Source organism: Hyaena hyaena, unplaced genomic scaffold (assembly GCF_003009895.1).
Source record: "Hyaena hyaena isolate Hyena2069 unplaced genomic scaffold, ASM300989v1 scaffold_407, whole genome shotgun sequence".
NCBI classification, from domain to species: Eukaryota; Metazoa; Chordata; class Mammalia; order Carnivora; family Hyaenidae; genus Hyaena; species Hyaena hyaena.
Genome location: NW_024081037.1, coordinates 1,153,744 through 1,174,877, shown reverse-complemented (window position 1 = coordinate 1,174,877; position 21,134 = coordinate 1,153,744). Strand labels below are relative to the sequence as shown.

At 37.5% G+C, this 21,134-nt stretch overlaps 3 protein-coding genes across 3 annotated transcripts in view; 1 reads left to right on the top strand and 2 right to left on the bottom strand.

The window, feature by feature from the left end:
- The window catches only part of LOC120245090 (filamin A-interacting protein 1-like), a 39,617-nt gene extending 29,236 nt beyond the window's left edge, over nt 1-10,381 (bottom strand). Inside the window, exon 1 of the mRNA XM_039251959.1 lies at nt 10,279-10,381. The gene's annotated coding sequence lies outside the window, so the exon portion shown is untranslated. The remainder of the gene's footprint in view (nt 1-10,278) is intronic.
- CMSS1 (cms1 ribosomal small subunit homolog) overlaps nt 1-21,134 on the top strand; it is a 398,583-nt gene that overhangs the window by 57,200 nt on the left and 320,249 nt on the right. The gene's annotated exons all lie outside the window — the stretch shown is intronic.
- LOC120245093 (filamin A-interacting protein 1-like) overlaps nt 1-21,134 on the bottom strand; it is a 132,155-nt gene that overhangs the window by 46,363 nt on the left and 64,658 nt on the right. The gene's annotated exons all lie outside the window — the stretch shown is intronic.

Genomic DNA, 21,134 nt, shown 5'->3' with positions numbered 1-21,134 from the left:
TTAGTGGGAAATTAAAACTTCAGAAATTTAGAAACCACAACAACAGAGGCTTATGTTTTATCGTGACTCCTGAAGTCACACAGTTTGCCACAAGAAACAGGCTAAATAGGAGCCATAAGAATGTAAAATGTGAAACATTTTGATTCCTAGAGAATCCACACACACACTCCCCTCCATTTTAGCTATAGTAAATCAGTAAATAAGGGGCAAAGGAACTAGGAAGATTTACTAGCACTGAATAGGATTCACACACAGGTCAGGGCAGTTGGAGGATGAAGGTTGACTTGGCTTCCTGCTGATTAACAGTCAGATCATGAACCACTGTGAATATCTTCCATCTACCCTTATCCACTTTTCCTAGTTCCTGAGGATGACTAGTTTCTTTCTCCAGGATGTTTTAGAGAGCTGTAGTATGGGCCATATGTAAAGTTTAATTAGACCGGTGGGAACGTTTTAATCTAAAACCCCTTAGAATGTGAGTGACAATTTTTCTTGTAGTCTGCATTTGTGTCCCCTTGTGTGCATTATAAAAATTAAAATTTTGTTTAATTTTTCCCTGACAGTTCAGAGCATTTGGGTTAGATTTTCCTTTTCTGCCAAGCATTGAGAAGACAGAATACATGAATACACAGTTAGATCCTATTTTCTCTAGGTAAGGTTCTTTTCAGATGAATGTGTTCTAGAGAATATTAGCCTTATGTTGTAAGGGGCAATTGAATCAAGCTGTTACAGTGGTTAGCAATGGACCAGCTGGAGGTGAAAGTAGTGACATTATACTCTACTTCCCTTGGCTGCTGATTTTGTACCTGAGCAAGCTTCACCCATTTAGTTATCTCTATGAGAAATCTGTTTGTGGCAGAATTAAAGAAAAGGCTATAGTATACCTTGTGTACATGCTATAGGAATATCCATCCATTTCTGCTCTGACCCTATCTTACCTCATGATTGGAATTTAAGAAAGGGCAAACTATTTCAGATTTGCAGTAGTTGAAATAAGTGTTGAAGAAAGCACTGACTTCACTATTCTTCACTTTTAAAGTTCACTCATTCACAATCAAAAACAAAGAAAAACAAAACCCCATTTCTCAACAGAAAAGCCACCTTCTAATGGCCAGGGAATGCTGTGCCATTGTGTTACTGACTTTGTTCTCTGACACCTCCTCATCTGCCCATCACTTTAGCTGCAACATGGGGAAGCTGTACATTTCATCTCTAAGGTTTACAAAGCCTTTGATTATCCTCAAGTCTTAGTTCCACAGAGTAAAACCCCCACCAACCTTTAAACTCCTTCCCTCCCTTCTTTTTTGTATAGCATTTTGTACAAATTCACATGTCAAAAAATGTATAGTTTGTTCCAACAGAATAAATTTTATGACTTGTCACGGTCTCAATGGTTCATAACTACCCAGGACCTTCATTGGAATTTCATGGGATTCAACTTTATTTTTGGTTCTTTATACTTCAAGTATTGTAGTTCAAGGTTATAAGTATTCCATAAAAGTAAAGAAATAAACCTTTTCAGTGTCTGACACTTAAAATGTTATGCTAAATAGAAAGTACACTGAAACTGTAAAATTAACACCTAGGAAGAAGTGTCTAGACTATTAGTTTCTGAAAAGGATTCTTTATTTTCTGTGGGTAGGATTTGCCTTACCTATTTGTTTTGTTTGTGTGCCTCCCAGGAATGGTAGGACTTTCAAGGTAAAACAGGGAGATTCCAGGCTAGCTTTTAAGCCTTTTGCTCTTTGGTCCTTTAACTACTCAGTAACTTGTTTCTTACCTCAGGTGACTAAAAAACCCATTGGAAAGCTCATTGGTTTCTCCTAAGAGGGATTCCCTTCTAGCACGGAAATAAGGATAAAAGATAACATCACTTTTCAGAGTAGCTGAATTTAGGCACTAGACATACGAATTTTCTCCAGAAAGCTTAATCCTTTACTTCACACTTTATGACTGGGTATGAGAGAAAATGAGCTCTTCCAGACTGCATCCTTACAAAACAAATGCCTCCTCTTTGGTGCTGAGGCAACCTCTTGTGCCTCAGCCTGGTGGAACCCTATTTATGGCTCAGATGATGATGGAGCACCATCCTTGTGGGGAGACAGGCATAACTAGAAGACTAATACCATTTACTGAGTGTCTGCTATAGGTCTAGCACTGTGCCAACTGTTTTTGCCACATTAATTTTTAAGAATTGAAATCTATTCCACATAAGTCCAAATAATGGGTTTAAAAATCAGTTTGAGTGTTCAGATGCAGTTTCAAGTCTTCTCTTTTAATCTCAAATTCTCTTTTCATAGTAGACTTCCAGGGGATAAATCCCTCATCATTTTTTGAATACTCCATTCAATAGCTTCCATTTACATTTCAGTTCCCGTCTTTTCTATGAATGTTTGTTCCACACCTTGTCTGGCTGGGTCCTCCTTTCTGAGTCTACACAGCCCTTACAGTTTTGTGACGTAAATACTTTATAATGTTGTTTTATACCATTTTCTAATTTGTTTGTGTATAATAGTTTTGCTCTTGAACTAACTCTAAGCCCCGTGAAGAATTTGATACTTCTGTATTCCCCACGTGGGCTTGAACTTAGTATGTACTTGACTGACCGAGAAGTGAGAAGAGCCATTTCTTAGGGGGGCATAACTCCCTCTTGGGCTGACCTAAAGTTCTCAGAATATGTTCTTAGTATTAAAACAGAAGAAGTAAAGTTTTGTTCTTCTTGTTTCTGTCACTTCTGAGGAGGGACAAACCTTTAGTGAAATGAGGAAAATACTTGAAGATAAATTTAAATAAAGTCCAAATGGGGGAAGTCCAGCCATAGAATCATAACCTTGCCTGTGATTCTTTGCATCTTTACCAGCCCAGTGAATTTTATGGAATTGTAAGAAGAATCTTGCAAGGCATAATTTTAAGGGAGATGAGTGGAACCCCAAATCACTTCTCAAAATTGTTCTCACCTTTATCTGAAAGATCCATCTGTCCTATTTATCCAGTGTGAAAACCTGAAGGTTAATATGACACTTCAAACATACTGTATGTTTAACTATCTTGGTAATAAGTGAATCAATATTATTTTTAAGAACAGATCATCTTTCCTTTAGCAGCAAAGGATTACTTTTCACAAAACTCCAGAGTGATTTACCTCTTCTGCCATTTCCAATTGACAGACTAAGAAACTAAGGCTAAGGGACTTGCATAGCATCTCATTGCATGGCCTTTGTCTTTAGCAGGAAGGAACTTTCTCCTGCTTTTCTCTCCTAGGCTAAGCAGCTCCTTCCTTTTCTTCAAATGTTACAGCAGCAGTCACTTAAGTCTTGTCAACCCAAATGTGATGAATGTTTCACATTCCTTTTATGATTTCTGCTCAGAGATTTGTTTTCTGTTTTGGTTCACTTAAAAAAGAATTTTAAAAAGAAGGAGAAAAACTTAGTTCACCTTTAAACTTTTGTTCCAAGCCTGGTGGGCCATGAGATACAGTAAATCTGGCAGATTTGCTTCTGTCTGCGCTGCCCATCTTGAAGGGCTGACCTCATCTTTGAGGCTGTTCTTGGTACAGTGATCTGGAGCTCTCACAGGCTCAAGTACTATAGTTATGTTAATCTTTTCTCTGTGCTTAAGAGTGGATATTTTTCCTCACATCCCTCTCATTTTCTTTAGCTAATTCTTCTGTAATGACACGATCAGTGGCTTTTATTTTTATATAGTCTTTGGTTCTGCTTGATCAGAGTACCCTCAAGGGTTACTGCTCATTATTCTGTCCTTCCCTGGTATTGAGAGATGCTTATGGTGGATGAAAGTGTTTCATTTTTTTTTTTTTTTTTTAAGGCATGTGGAAGCCGAGGCTATAGGAGGCTTACCAGAGCATAGCTGGTAGAGAAAAGAAGAATGGAACTTGGATTTATGAACCTTTATTCCTACTCTTTAGTCTTACTATTGAGATAAACACTATTTGTCTATGACAGTTTAATGTCATTAGTAAGTAAGCAAGGAAGCTGGAGATTAACTATATTCAGGTTAATTGTGGTTTTTTTGTTAAACAGCCTCACATTGTTTACCTTCACTTAATTTTATGTACAGCTGACCTGTCTTACCCATATTGCTTTATCAGTCCATTAAAAAAAGAACAGGGACAGGGCCATTGTGCAAGAGCTGCTGGTGATCTCAGTCATTGTTACCAACATGGTGCCAGTCAGTGTTAGTAGGTGTAGCTGGGTTAGTAGTGTGTAGAGAACTTAACTGTTGGCCTGTTGTCCTGTCTTGTGCTTAGCACAGTGCCTGGAAGACATTAAGTAAATGTTTGCTGCTGAGTTACAAGCCCTAGACTGGCTTCAAAAACTGATATTGGGATTACCTAACTGAAACTATAGAAAAATCACTCCTTTTCTGTAAAACCTGGCAGATGCACTGAACTACCCATAGAAACTTCAGAATCAAAGTGGATGCTTGGGAAGAGGTAATCTGCTGGTTTCTGTTTATGGCAAGGACAAGCTGTTTGGGTCCAGTGACTGCATTTTCTAGGTCTTCAAGTGAGGCACAGAGGTTAGGGAAAACAAAGGAACCTACACTTCCTTAAAGACAAAAATCACTACATTCTGTTCATCCATATTTTGCTTTCCACCCATTCCATGCCTCATACTGTATAGTACAAAGTAGATTTTACTGCACTGACTTCATCTGAGCCTGATTTGTTTTCTGGTTTTTGTGTTTGTAGTCAGTTCAATGTGGTTACTTCAGATACCGGCAGTGATTTGTTTTGAACAGAATCTCATAGAAGGGGACTTTCCTAGCCTATAGTTTTCAGAAATGCTCTTTGCTTACCGAGTAAGGAGCTTCTAGGTTGTAATTTATTTGTTAGTACATTCATCCAACACTATTCTTGTCCCAGGGACACACCTACTAAGTATAGTAAGGTACTTTGCCAGGCACTAGGAATAAAGGTGGTTGTAAAATTGACCCTCAGAATTTATAGTCCAGGAGATACACAATAAACAAATACGCAGTTAATGTGTAATTTAATGTCATGTAGCAATGCACTGTGTGAAGGGAAGTAAAGCAGGAAAGGTATTACCAGGAGCTTACAGTCTTCATTAGTTACTTCCTCTACAGTTTTCAGGGAGGTTGTTTTAAAGGTATTGGGTCATTTTGAGTTTTGAAAGGGAATCTGCTAGCTGGGGAGGTCTGGAGAGTGCATAATGCTTAGGTGGAAGATGCTGAGAAGAGGTCATTTATCAAGTTAGTGGTTCAGACCTAAATGTCTTTGAAATAAAGCATATATACATTCTTCCTAGGGAACCACTCAACTTCTAAGCAGAGTGAGCTTTGCCACCCAGAGGACCTTTAAATAGTTATTATTTGTTTTCTTTGTCTTTCTTTTATCACCTCCCTTCCATTGTAGTAGCCTGTTGGAACTCCATTGGTTTTTACCTCCCTCCTTCCTCTTGCCTTCTTACTGCTTATACTCATTAACATGAACTTAGAAACTTTCTGCTTTCTTTTTTAATGGGTTTTGTATCCAAATTAACACCTCTAGTGCCAGGGCTTCTTCTGGAGCTTTTGCCTTCACCTCTTCCTAGCACTAATTTAAGGGAAAACCAAAAGCTATATAGCCCAAGAATGCAGGGGGTCCTGACTGCCTCTGAGTAATTCTGTGTCTCTGAGCCAAGTCACACTGTGAACATCAGTTTCTTCTGTAAGGTGAGGCATTTGCATCATATGGTCTCCAAGGCCTCTTCTAGCTATAAAGCTCTATGGATACTCCTTGCCAAAATGAGAGAGAAGGAGACACACACACACACACACGCACGCACACACACACACAGACCCTTCTCTGGGGCCTAGGGCATCCCATTGTTCATATGAAAAATTTATTATCGGGGCGCCTGGGTGGCTTAGTCGGTTAAGCGTCTGACTTTCGCTTGGGTCATGATCTCGCAGTTCGTGGGTTCGAGCCCCGCGTCGGGCTCTGTGCTGACTGCCAGCTCAGAGCCTGGAGCCTGTTTCAGAGTCTGTGTCTCCCTCTCTCTCTCTGACCCTCCCCTGCTCACACTGTCTCTCTCTCTCTCTCCTAGAAATAAATAAAAAACATTAAAAAAATTAAAAAAAAAAAAGAAAAAAGAAAAATTTATTATCAAGTTTCTCCTCAAATTCCCATCTACGGAGTTGCATATTAGCTATTCTTTTTTTTTTTTTTTTAATGTTTTATGTATTTCTAGGAGAGAGAGAGAGAGCGTGAGCAGGGGAGGGTCAGAGAGAGAGGGAGTCACAGACTGAAACAGGCTCCAGGCTCTGAGCTGGCAGTCAGCACAGAGCCTGACGCGGGGCTCGAGCCCACGAACCGCGAGATCGTGACCTAAGCGAAAGTCGGATGCTTAACTGACTAAGCCACCCAGGCGCCCTGCATATTAGCTATTCTGATGCAATGTAGGATCTCTTTTACTGATAAAACTGTTCTTTAGGCTAGAATCAGTAGTTACAAACAGAAACAAGAAATTGAGTATATGTTTGGCTACACCTTTACCTGCCTTAATGGTACACTTACATACTTACTGTTCTACATACCTTATCCACCCACCCACCTCTTCCCCCAAACACAAAAACACACCATTCCTCAAGCTTGTCATTAGAAAATAATAGTATCAGGCACCTGGGTGGCTCAGTTGCTTAAGTGGCTGACTTCGGCTCAGGTCACAATCTCACGGTTGGTGAGTTAGAGCCCCTTGTCGAGCTCTGTGCTGACAGCTCAGAGCCTGGCGCCTGCTTCCGATTCTGTGTCTCCCTCTCTTTCTGACCCTCCCCCGCTCATACTTGTTTTTGTCTCAATAAAAAAAAAAAAAAAAAAAAAACAGTAAAAAATTAAAAAAAAAAAAAGTGTCTTTAATAGTTAACCTTATTTTGGAACCAGTAGGGAATAGGAATGTGAGGTTGGTCAGACTGGAGGAAAGAACACTGCTAATGTGTTATTCTGTTCTTGGGTTCAGAATTAAAACTGCTGCTGCCATATCTTAATCTGCTAAAGCATCTGAGAGAAAAAGCATGAAAAGGGAATGCTTCTCCATATCTGAAAAAGGACCAAGGGACTTTCCGTGGAGAGCCTTCCCACATTTGTTTTTCTCAGCTTTCCCAGTCAAGAGGTAATGCTAGTACAGAAGAAAGCCAGGAAGAAATAATTTCAACCCTGCTTTTTAAGAAAAAGAAGGATGTAGGGGTGCCTGGGTAGCTTAGTCAGTTAAGTGTCCAACTTCGGCTCAAGTCATGATCTCACGGTTCGTGAGTTCGAGCCCCACATCAGGCTCTGTGCTGACAGCTCAGAGCCTGGAGCCTGCTTCAGATTCTGTATCTCCCTCTCTATCTCTGCCCCTCCCCCACTCCTGCTCTGTCTGTCTCCCTCTCAAAAATAAATATTTAAAAATTTTTAAAAAAGAAAAGAAAAAGAAGGATGTAGGAGGGCTCTTAACAGTGTTGGTAATGATCTGCTATGAATCAGTACATCTAACATTCAAAGTAGAAACTGACCCAACACATATTAAACGTAAGTGATTGAGTCGGTGGTCCCATAAATATTGTAGTGATGGCAGAAGCAGCCACAGAAAAATTTCTTTGAAAGTGTGTGATGCTGGCTGCATATGCAGTGTCTCTTCATCTTTAAATCCTTACTTAAAACATAATTTACAGAAACTAAACAATCAGATTAAATTGAAGCTATATCCATAGTCTAATACAAATTAAATAACTTTAAAAATAGTTAAAATTAATGATATGCCCAAGAAGATAAAGGTAAGATGTGTTAGATTTTTCAGAAATAATAATTGGCTATGTGAACAACAGATTTCAGTACATGAAGCAGGTTGAGAACAATATTGGTTTACATTTTCTGATTATTATGCCACAATATTCAGTCTTTTATAAACAGTTCTCTTCCTGCCCCCTCTTTCTTTTTCTCCTCAAATAGGAGGCTGTATTTTTTCCTCTGTTCACCTTGTAAAATCATTCACTTTGCTCTGAAGCATTAGATATGGACAGAAGAAGAAAATGGAATTTTATTCTTGGTACTCCATTTTCATTTTTTACCTCAAAATCCATTTATTACCAAAGTCACTTTTTGGGGGGAAAGGGATGGCAGAGAAACCTAAAACAAAGTTCACAGCTTTTTGAGAAGGTCAATTTATGGGAATTGCAAGTGGGCTTGAAAATTAAGAAGTTCAAAGCTTGGTTTGTGTTTTCATATTGCCTCTTTCTATAGATTCCATCACAGCATTAGGAAAATATCACAGAAATACCAGTGCTTCACATTTAAAGTCGATTGCCATAAAAGGGCAAATGAATTTGTTAAGCATAAAATTTATATGTGCTTTATTTGGAAATGTAAAAATTTACATTCCATCTATATAAAACATTTTTTTTGTCATATAAATTGTCCCTAGGACTAATAAATGCTTGTTCAGAGAATCTGCTGTGCTGTACAATAATGTATCCATGATAAATCTTGTTTAACTTTTAGTTTTAGAAGGAGTCTTAATCAGCAATTTGTTTTTTGAACCATGCTTTATAGTTAATAAATGAAAAATAGTGTAGAGTATTGAAGTGTGTCACTTACAGATTAAAAAAATGAATCTTGCCTTTTGTAAAAAATATATAAATAAAATGCAGACCCTGGGAAACACAGCTGTTAGAGATTTAATAGAGGTTATGATTTTCAACAGATGAGCTATAGTTTATGGTACAGATGGCACTTTGGGTATAGCTGAAACAATAATTGATGGTTTCTGTTTCCCTCCTCTATCAGATGCAAAAGCATGGAATACCTTTTTACCAAAGCAAGAATTTTTCCACTTCCAATTACAGCCTATATCAAATAAACCACTTTTCTATGCATATTTCATATATTTCCACAGTGACCTGAGTGTTGGCCCCTCTTTCTTATTATATGGTAGGCTTCCCTAGATTTAAAAAAGTAGTTTTGGGGAAATCCTATTTTTCAATACTAACCTGAAGTTTATATAGCCTATCTTCAAACCAAATTAATTATAATTTTTCTTTTAAAATACTAAAACGAAAATCTTGCATTGCTCCAAACAAAATAATGAAGCAAAAGTAGTAGACACCCATATTATATACTTTAAAATACTCAACCACAGGAATTACTGGAAACACAGATAAGTCCCAAATTTGGGGCACATAAAAAAATGCTGTTTCAAATGATAAATAAAACATAGAGGCTATTTAAAAAGAGAAATAATTCTATCATATGTTTCTTAAGTTTTATTTTACATTATATGTTCAGACTAAATAAAGTTTGAGTGATACATGATTTTTTCATCACCTATTCCAGTGTTTTAAATGTGACAGTATATTTTATTTTTAATTCTTCTGCTAATTTTTATTCTGAAATGTAAAAACATATAGATTTTTATCCAGGTGTTCAATTATCATATGGTAAAAGTTCATTTAGAGCAATAGCCTATTCAAGCTTTAGATACAAGTTCAAAATGCCACTGATTAACAAAATTCTTCTACAGGCTTTACATTTTAAATTAGTATTTCTACATAACCCAACAAATTGTTGTCCAAAATATTACTCTTGAGAAGTTTGTCATATATCCATTTACTGGGGTTGACGTTTTTAAAAAAGTTGGAACTCAAAATTATGAGTTACGTCCTACACGGATTGGCATATCTATTAAGACAGAATAGAGTTTGTTAAGATTTTCTTGGAAGCTTAAAAAGTTTAAAATTTTAGATTCATCCTAATTACAAGCTGTATTTCTAACAGGGATTTTCTAGTCTTTTATATAAAGATTCACAAAGGGGAGGGGATGAGAAACGGCACTAATAAATTCACTACCATGTGGCAGTTTCGCACCCTGCTCTTGTCAGACGTAAGGGAATTTAAGTCCGAGGAAGGAGAAGATCAGGAGATAGAGTTGTGGTATTACAATATATTTACCACCCCCCACCCCCACGCCGCCTCCGCACCCATTCCCAAAGATTTCTCTATACAGGCAGGATTCAGTGTGTGGCTCACTTGGAGAGGAGTATGTAATATATAGTCATCCCCCAGCTCTCATTTAAAATCAAATCTGAAATCCGTTTTCACCCTGTGAGTAAACTTTCTAAGTTTTGTGTGAGTCTTAAAAGGTTTTGAACCTCGAGTTCTTGGACGCGCTTTTCGAAACCTGTCTGCAGTTCGTGATACTGGTAACTTTAAAAGCCACCTACAGTCAGCCTGGCTATCTGACAGCAATGCCCCTTGCTGGAGCAGAGCGGCTCTCCCGGGCTTACCTGAGCTGCCTGCGCCGGGGCCGGGCGGGGGCCGCAGTCCGGCGGCGCTGCGAGCGGGCTGTGCGCGCTCCGGGAGTCGCCCGAACAATGAGAGCGGGGCGCCGAGCGCGCCCGGCCTAAGGGCGTTACGTCACTGCGCTGCCTTATAAGGCGCTCCGCGTGTGCGGCGCGGGCGGCGGGGGCGCCGGTGACAACCAGATCCGCGGCGGCAGCGGCGCGGCAGCAATGCGCCCCAGCTCCGCTGACGCTCCGACCGTGTGAACGGACTTGTCGGTCCCTGGCTCCCGGAGGAGGGGAGTGGGCGGCGGGCCCGGGACGCCGGCGCCCTCCTGCCTGGCTAACCAAGTCATTGGGGGTCATGGTGATCCGTTAGTAACTTTTCTCCCACTGGGGCTCTAAAGCTTCTGTTATTGCCTCAGATTCTTAAATGCACATCCTGTTATTCTTATTTAAACTTTCGTAGGCACATTTTTGTAACATTTGTTTTTTGGTTGCTGGCGGGAGGCTGGAGAGGGAGCCAGAGTTTTTGGGGGGCTATTTTATTTCTTGAGACACCCCGGTGCTAATTTAGACTTCAAACCTTCTCCTTCCTTTTTGTAAAGAGTAGGGGTCCTCAGAGGATAGTATTTTATTTCCTGATGATGTAACTACCAAACAATTCTTGAAGTGATGATGGGAAGGCCAGATGAAATCTTTTTTTTTTTTCAGTGTTTTTCCTGAAAGAATCTCCTATTTCCTCATTTCTGCCTGCCTGTGTTTAACGAAAGTCGTTAAAACTAATCAGTTCATTTGGCAAGGAAAAATATTTATTGAAACTAAAGATAAACTTGTTGTGTTGTACTTTCAAGACAAAGTATAAAAATAGAGCTTAAGAATCAGTTTTAAGCCGTTTGTTCTCTTCTACCAGCAAACAAAATAAGGACATGAGAAGAAAAAAGAAAGTGACCAAACATGACTGAATTAAAAGCATGTTATCCTCTAGTATTGGACAGATTTTACTTTTATAAATTCCTTTTCTGGGAAATGGGAATTATGCTCCTAATTATTTTGCACATCAATAAGAGAAGTAATCTCTAAAAGTCCTAGTCGATTATATGAATCTGCTAAGTAAATTAGGGATGTGGCTGTCTTATTTGCAAGCTTCAAATGAATTGAGTAAAAACTTGAGTCTATTTAACTCTTTTTAAATAAACATTAAAATAGGATTGCTTCCTGTTATGTCATACATATGTCTATAGAATTATTGTTTTCATATGTTCTGTCAAACAGGAATAATGAAAATAGCTTGTTTCTTTTCCTTAGTTTGGGGTAGAGAAAGCCTGGTTGAAAAGAATGTATAGTTAGTGAAAATGATGAAAAAAAGATACAGGGCACAGAATGTGTGTCATCTTTGTTAAACTGTGAGCTCACTTTGATAGTTCTTCTCCATCACTCTGCTGACAGAGAAGCCTGTTAAACTAACTCCTGTTTTTTATATATACTGTTTTGAGAAGCTAATGACCATACCCTTCAATTGAGCTTAAAATTTAATATTTGGCTTGTATTCACATTAACATTTTAGATATTGGCTTGTTAGTTTTCTTACTCATAGTTGTGAAGTGTATTTGAATCTTTTTAGTTTCCTATGCTTGCCCTGTATTTATTAACCATGTTTTTGAGACTTTTCTGCTAGATTTGATTTATTTCAAATGAGATAAAATGACTATTGTGAAAGTTGCATAAACACCTGAATCTCAGCTGCAAACTGCTAACATAAAGGATCTTTACCCAAAACCAGCATTTTTCTAACTGGGTTTGCCTCCTTTCCCCTCATAGGTACAGAAGTTTCCTAACATTGGACACCATCTTTTATTTCTTTCCCACATTTTTATACTCATGTTTTACATTTATTTCCATATTTTTGACTTCCCACTTCCCTTGTAAAATCTGTCAGCATTATTTCCTCCTTTAGCTGCAGTAGCTGAAGAACAGAGAAGTTAAGTGGATACAAGACTTGTCTTGGGTTATGAAGTGAGAGAAAAGAAGATCAGTATTCCTCCTTGTGTGCCTTGCCTGGTGCCCTGTTACTCTCTGAAGCAGTGATCTCTGCCCCAGATATGACTCAGCATTCCGACTGAGATCATGGTATAGGACCATTCTCTTCAGGAACCAATAATAACATTTGTTGATGCTAGTCACTGTGGTTAGTATTCTACATCCACTCCATCACTCAATCTGCATAACACATTGTCAGGTGGTATTATTCATTCTTTCAGATAAAGAAGCACATTTGGAAGAGTAAAATGGCTTGACCAAAATTAGACTGCTAGTAAAGTGACAAATGCTGAGATTTGCACCAGTGTTTATATATATAGCCTTAGTCTTCTCCTAATGGTTTGCTCAGAAACCCTTACAAGTGTTGGTTAAGAAGTGTTCAGATTTAATTGAGAAGTTTCTGTCTTTATTTTCCAGACTGAATGTTAAACTAGGAAAACTAAGACTGACCTTTGCAGCCCCCCCCACCAGACCCACCTAATTATGCAGAATAATCATAGGGAAGTCATTTATATTGGAAACATCATGGATTTGCATATTTACTGAGACAGTTTTTTTGAGGATGTTGATATGTTTTGTTCTAATAAAATTAGAATATTATGACATTTTTCCTACAGATGAAAGTCAAGAGTCTTGAGTAGGGGGGTATCTTTATCTAATTGACTCAAGAGCACCTTCAGTCTTATATTGCTGACTCCAGCCAACCATTGGTATTGAACTCCACTAGCCACTTGAGTCAACTTTTATCGACTCAATAAACTTTTATTGACTTTTATTTCCTTCTCCTTTCCTATGAATATTCTCTTTGAGATGTAATTTTTGTTTTCTTGGCTTCTGACATATATTTATTATCCAAACAATACAGTTAGTTGTGAGCATGGTGCCTCAGTTTTGGCTAAGAGAATTTTTACTTTTTTTACTGAAAATTTTACTGTCCAGTTACTATATGACCCCTCTCATTTTATAAGGCAAAATTTCCTACAAATAAGTATAACTACAAATTAAAGTCATTTCTATAATGAGTAACTTAAATTTATGATCTAAATCAGCAAGAGCATTGTTATTTGGAAATGGTACAAAGAGATTTTTGTACCAATCTAATTGCTTTCTAATGAGAAAGCTGTTTGTAGGCAGCAAGGGTAGAAACTATAATGTATCGATTCAGTTGAACTCTATGAATCACTTTATTAGATAGTCAAAAACGGTTGAATATTAGCAATTTCCCATGGTTCAAGCTAATGCCAGGAGTTTAGTGCTGTGACCACAGCAACCAATGTTATTAGCAATGTCCACAAATGTTTAAAAATACCATTAACGTGTTACTAAGCATGTCAAAGCCAGTTTCTCTTTGCAGAGTGACTGCTCTTTCTTTCATGTTTTGTCTCCCTACCTTTGTTTCTTCTTGTGACTGATGAAGTCTTCTAGTCATACAAATAAGTACAAGAGAAGCAGTATTTATACTGTACCTTTCTTACAGCTGCCCACAATTTTCACTACTGCTTTTTTCATCAGTTAAGGGGTCATTGCACTGCTGGAATCTATGAGATGGTAACAGTAACTTTGAATATGATGTTTGCTCCTTTGTCTCCTCTATACAATAGTATACTTGGAAACACTTTAACATATAAAGAAAAACAATTTTTATTCACAAGATAGTTCTGTATAAGAAGCTGAGTATAGTGGGGACAGGTCAGGATGGCATAGGGAGGAGGCAGAATTCTGTGGTCTTACATTGCATTAGGCTGCAGTTGGATTGGCCAGAGTGTGAGCCTTTGGCACTAAAGTATTCCATCTCAGGGAACATTCTGACACCTTGCTGGCAGGCTTCTTGCAAAGCAGTTATGTCTCTGAGCATTGGACTAGCATACCATGTATCTGGTGCTGATCTCTCCTCTGCTGCTGCACAACTTCAGAGGAATGAATTGAGTACCACAGGTGAGCAGCTGTAGAATGTGAAGCCAAAAGGGAGGTTTGAGGGCAAAAGCACCTTCTCTCCGTGCCAAGAACAATCAGGGTTTTTTTTTCTTTTTTCTTTTTTTTAATGGCATTTTATTTTTTTAAGTATGCTCTATGCCCATCATGGGGCTTGAAATCACGACTCTGAGATCAGTTGCACTCTCTATCCACTGAGCCAGCCAGACACCCTGAACAATTAATTTTCTAATAAACCTGTTCCTTTCACTCTTCTTCCTGTTCCCCAGGTGTCTTTTGCCTACTTCTGTACACATAAGTGCCCACAAAAAGTATACCACATTCCAAGGCAGTACAGCACTTATACTGTGCACCTACAGTCTTTCACCAATAGTTAGTGGGCTATAGTGAACCTGGATTTGCAGAGAGACCTTCTCATTCTTATCTGCAACCCAATCTCCTGTCTTCCATAATCCTTGAAGCTTCCAGAGGTTCTTCATCTATTCCTGTTCATACTTGAGCTGACTTTGATTTTATAAAAAGGATTAATACCTTTGAAAGCAAACTCAGGCTGATTACAGCAACAATATCAGTGGTAATACAGTAATAATGTTAGCGAATGGGAAACCTGTTATTAACATGATTTTCTGTGGCTTTGAAAATCAATTTTAAAACAGTTCAGTGCCCATGATAATTTTGAAAATGCGGAAAAGTAGAAAAGACATTTTACATCTAGTCCTGCCACATGAATACTGCCAACTATTAATAATTTGATGTACAGTTGACCCTCAGACACAGGTTTGAACTGCATAGGTCTGCTTATATGCAGACTTTTTATAGTGCATTACTATAAATATTATTCTTATGATTTAATATTTTTTTCTATAGCATACTTTATTACATGAATACAGTATATAATACATATATAAAATATGTGTTAATTATTTATATTATTAGTAAGACCTCTGTTAAACAGCAGATTATTAGTAGTGTTTTGGGGGGAAGGCAAATTCGTACACATATTTTTGACTGCACAGGGCTTGATATCCTTGATCCTCACATTGTTCAACACCCAACTGCTCTATGTTTCCTTTTAGTCATTTTATAAACATTTGTAAACCATCTTTGTTTTTACACTGTGGGTCATATGTGTGTATTGTGTCTTTTTATCTTTATTTATATATTTTAATCATGTTCATTGCTTCTCTGTAGACAGGTCATTTAAAAGCCTATATTTGCATATTTTCCCTACAAATGATAGTCATAAATCTGCTCCCTGTCCCACTGACAGTGCTTTAGTTTTTGTTCTTCAACAAGTGAAGCAATAAAGTTTGCATTTAAGAGAGATTCTTCTGTTGATCTAGGGACCTCCTGTTCTTGGTTTACATGGGCTGCTATGAGTTGGCTTTGGGACTCCAGTGAGTGTGCCAATAGGTGAACAGAATGACTTGAGGAGAATGAAGAATTGATACTATGACGACGCCATAAGATTATTAAATGAGAAGCTGGAAAAGCCTGCTATTTAGGTCCAGTCCATTTGCTTATTTATTTCTGCAAACATTTTGTGTTTCCTTGGTAACTAATAATAGTTTTGAGAAACTGTTGAACTCACAAGTATTACTGCAAGAGTAAAAAAATCCTCGAATCACAGAAATTAGAGACGGAAAAGACCTATTAGGTCATCTATTTTGTCCCTTGCCAGTACAGATTGTTCTCAGTGCTTTGTCCAGTTCCTCTTTAAAGAGACCTTGTCAAAAAGTTTTACCCCATCTCTTTTTTAAGTAGTGCAAAAAAAAAAAAAAAAGTATTTCTTTTTTAAAGAAAATAGTCCAACAGAATGTAGTTGTGGACCTTGATTGCAGACTAAATATTTGTAGAGAAAGTCCTCTGAGTTCAAAGTACAGTTGAACATGTTTTATTAGTTGGAAGTCATTGGTATAGTTTAGGATGTCATTGGAATAGTTGGCTAAGGGTAAAAAACAGCTGGGTAAGTTGACTTTACGTGTTTTCTTTTATCATTGGAAACTCAATTATAGCAAAAATGAAGATAAACTTTTAATTATATAAACTCATTGAAATGGGTGTAGAAGGCCTGAGGAACTAAAGCATTTAGGAATAAAAGTTAGAATAAATGGCTCATTCTAAGATGGCTTCCAGTTGTAAAATCCCCTCCCCCAGTCAAATAACTTCTTCCAAACCCCAAAAGGACAGAGTAAAACTGTCTCTTAGAGCAGTAAGTTGTGGTGTTACAGACTGAATGCTTCAATCCCCTATATTATAACTAAAGGTGTCTTCACTGGGAAAAATGATGAACAAATTAAGAACTGTGCTTTGAGTTTTATTTTAAAGGATGATCATTTCATAAAATCACATTTTTAGAATATAAAAGTCCTTACAAAATATCTATTCTATTTATTGCCATCCCTTGTTCCCCCTTTTTAAATAGATGAGATAATTGGACCTCAGAGAAGTTAAAGCACTTGTCCTGAGGTCAAAAGCAAATTGGTACCCCCCAGCCACTATGTTTTATGGGTCTGCATATCTCTTTTGGGAAACACAAAAAATCAAAAATGGCTTAATTAATAATGTCATAAGAACTTTCAGAAAGAATATGTCTGAAATTATAATTAATGTTACAATAATTTATCTAGGTTTATATTAACTATAGAAATAATTAGAAACATTAATGAACTAGTTATCCATTTTATGGGTGAAAAATGCATTATTTTTGTTCCATTTCTTCTAAACTGGAGATCTGTATATTGCCAGTAATGAAACCAAGCCACTAAGATAGGCCATGGGTTGACAACTCTAGCCAAAGATTTAATGGAGTGATCTGAACTTTTAATATTAATTCTGTTCTATCCTTTAACACCATTGTCTTCATGCTTGCCAAGTGGTCATTCAGTACAGGAGAAATGCTGTTACAATTTATGTCAGTAGGCATGCAATCTGCATCAAAAAATACAGATCAAAAGGATGTCAAAAGTCTTGTGGTCCACCCTTAGATTGAATTCTCTCTTGAGAGAGAACTTCAGCTTTCTGTCCAGGACTTGTTGCTCGCACATCCAGTTGTCATTGGTTAACATTGAATAGCTCCAGGAATTTTTTTTACTTCCCCAACAAGTCCATTCCATTCCAAACTGAAAACTGGCTTCCTCTCACTTCTGTTGACTATTCCCGGTCTTTCCACGGAGTTATATTGAATAAAGACATTGCTTTGACATGACAGTTTTTTAAATATTCGAAGGCAGCTTGTCCTGAATCTTAAACTATTCATATTTTTATAACTTGAGCCATTTCATACCTTGTTTCTAAAAGTTTGTACTCAGAATGAACAAATTACTTCAGTATATCAGGATTATCTTCCCCTTTACAGACTTTGTAAAGTCTTTTGCATGTGTGTGTAAACATAAATTTTCTTAGCATTTCAGGTAACCACATCAGACTGCTGTGTCATTGAGCTTACTGATCACCAGCCTCCTAATGACCAACTACATACCTATTTTAATTATGTACTGCTTCTGTAATACAGGTTAATCCTTTCTGTCCTATGCTGGCTTTGTTTGTATTAGATCTTTGTTATAATAACAATAATAATAAATGACACATTTAATGTTTAATGGATGCCATGCAATATATGCTTTACATATAATATCAACTTTGATACGCATAATGACCCTGTGGGATACATAACCTAGGAACAGAGAGATTAAGTGACCTATCCAAGATCACAGAGCTAGTAAATAGTGGCACCAGGGTTTGAGTTGCAGAATGACTTCAGCAACCTCTGGTAGAAATCATATTCAGTGTCTTGTAGTTGGATTTGGACTTAGGGGGTCAACACAGAGGCATAGAACTTTGTATCTCTCTTATTGGCCATCTAGTTCACTGGGCTTGCACTATGTGATGGCAGAGTGAGAATGGATCTTGGAGAGAATCTGGTCAGCTTCCCTCATCTTATAGTTTATATAACTAAAGGCTAAGCTGTACAGTATTCTGTTCAGGGATACGCAGATGGGGCAGAACCCAGACCAGAATATGGTGCCTTTTGTACTACAGAGCTCTAAGGTGTTTCTGGTTTGTACAGTTTTCTCTCTCTTCTCCCCTCCTCTTCCCTCCTTCCCTCCCTCCCTCTTTCTTTCCCTCCCTTCCTCCCTCCCTTCCTCCCTCCCTTCCTTCCTTCCTTCCTTCCTTCCTTCCTTCCTTCCTTCCTTCCTTCCAGGGCTTATTTATGGCACTATAAGCATTAAAATAACAATAATATTAATAGAAACCACATTGGAAATCCTATCACACCATGTTTTAAGCTTTTTCATTTATTGACAGCTTCTGAATCTGTAAGTTTTTTATTGTTTTAGATTATGACATATATGTAAGATTTTTATTAAATATATTCTTAATCATCTGATGTAAGTTTCACAGCTCAGATATGCCACTTATAAAAAGAAGATCCAGAGAAGAGGAAGGGAAGGGAAAGGAATTGCTGTTATTTACTGAGAGCCTACTGTGTGCTAGTCATTCTGCCTTGCCCTCTGCCTTGATATCTCAAATCTTCGTCTGCTTTTTGACATTTGAAATGAGTGCTAACACAGAACTGCACACAGCCTGAGGAATGAGGATTAATGGAAGAGAATGTTTTGGATCCAGAAGGAAAAAGAGGTAATGACCCTTCATTGCCTGACTACTTCCATTCATTAACTATTAGCTTTTGATTGTTTTTTTGTACCATTTATTTCATAGCTCCATTGAGGTAAATATGTCTGCAAGAGGCTATGGGATGCTATTTACCATAATAGATTTTGTCCTTGTACTTTTAAATCAGCTTAATGCTGATTAAGTCTTGATCCAGAAACTATTTCTTTCATTTAATCAAGTTTCTTTAATTCTCTTGATCATAAATATTATTTGCTAAGGAAATTTCCCCTTAAGGTATATTAAAACATGCAAATGGGAAAAACTTTGTCATGATACTGCTTTGAAAGCCCAAGGACTTGAAGAATAAAAGCTTCAAGAGCAAAATAACTTCTTAAACAGTTAACTATGGCCTAACAGTGGCTTCTTGCCAAATCGTAACTTAAAAAAGTGTTGATTACTTTTTAAACATAATCAGTTCTAGTGAATACTGCTCCAGTTGGCTTTTGAGACATGTAGAATCAACTTTCAGTTACCCAGAATGGCTGCTGCCCTACTGATGCCAGAATGTCTATGGCCCAACCCACTTATTAGCACTGGGAGCCTAGAGAATCACTGATACTGACTCTCAGTGACCTCAAATTTAGACTCTGAGATTTTTATTCAAATGATGATGTATTCTGATAAGATTGATAGAAGTACAAACTTATCATATGATTGCTAATTTGTGTCAGTACTACACTATGCCATTTACAGTGTGCTATAAATTAATTTTTAAGTAAATCTTATTATCCTATGATGAACCCAATCACATTTCATCATCTTACCTTTTTTTTTTGCAGAAATTATGAAAAAGGTAGTTCTTAGTTAAATGCGAATTCTTAGTTAAATGAGAGGATTTAAAATTTACATGAGTTCACAAATTTACATTTGGCATTTCTTTCTTATTTTAATATATCATAGACTCAAAATATAAGAGTGGTTTACATCTCACTTCACCTCTGAAAAGTGGTGACTTTTGGTTAAAAACTGTCCCCATCCATCCATCCATCCTCTATCCTCCATCTATGGCTATCATTTACTAAAAACTTATGGAAAAAATGTCTAACACTCTTCTTCTGTCTTCCCTCTTCTCTGCTCAAAGTACACGTACACATTACACAAGTACACATGAAAGCTTTCATGTACACTCACCACCAGTTACAAGATAATGTTAAAAACAGTGGAACTCAACTGTTTAAATTAGAAATGGGAATCTGGGGCGCCTGGGTGGCTTAGTTGGTTGAGCATCTGACTTTCGCTTAGGTCATGATCTCGCGGTTCGTGGGTTCGAGCCCCGCGTCGGGCTCTGTGCTGACTGCCAGCTCAGAGCCTGGAGCCTGTTTCAGAGTCTGTGACTCCCTCTCTCTCTGAACCTCCCCTGCTCATGCTGTCTCTCTCTCCTAGAAATAAATAAAAATATTAAAAAAAAAAAAGAAATGGGAATCTACTTCATAAAGTCTAAAAGCAGTATCTTTTAATCTACTCATGGGGACCTTCAATAACTAATAGCACTTTTTGTGTGTGAGAATCATCAACAGTCATTTATGCCACTATATTAGTAGTAGGATGGATGGGAGAGTGATTGGCTTTGATGCATGGCTTTCACATGCACAACATTTAAAATTTTTCATGCTCTCAAGAGGATAAAAAGGCTTGTATTCTTTAATTAGGTAGTGACAATAAGAAAATATTGTTAAAATATTCACCTATGTTCATAATATTTTCTTATTGCAATAGAATTGAGTGGGCAAAAAAGATGTATTTTCCCTTCTTAGTTGAGGGAAGTGAAATATTCAAAGGGAATTTTGTGTGTGTGTGTGTGTGTGTATGTGTGTGTGTGTGTAACTTATATAAGAGGCCTAGACTGCATCTATGTTCTTTCAAGAGACACTCAGCAACTATTTTTTGAGCATTTTCTGTGTCTATTTATTACAGTCCTAAGTTCATGGCAGGGGAGGCAGAGATAATAAAGCATGACTCTACCTAGAGTTTGATGTATAGATGTATAGATAAACAAATGAACAAAAACCAAAACCAAACAAACAAACAAACAAACAATATTAAGTTGGGATGCTGAGTTTGGTGAAGGGAGAATTTTTGTAAAAGTATTAGACTATAAATACCTGGGAGGTCTTCATAACAGAAGTTAAAAGTCATCTGGACCTTGAAGGGGCATTAAAGAATTCCAGAAAGAAGAATGGCACAGCAGAGGAACCCTGGATTGTATGGAGTCA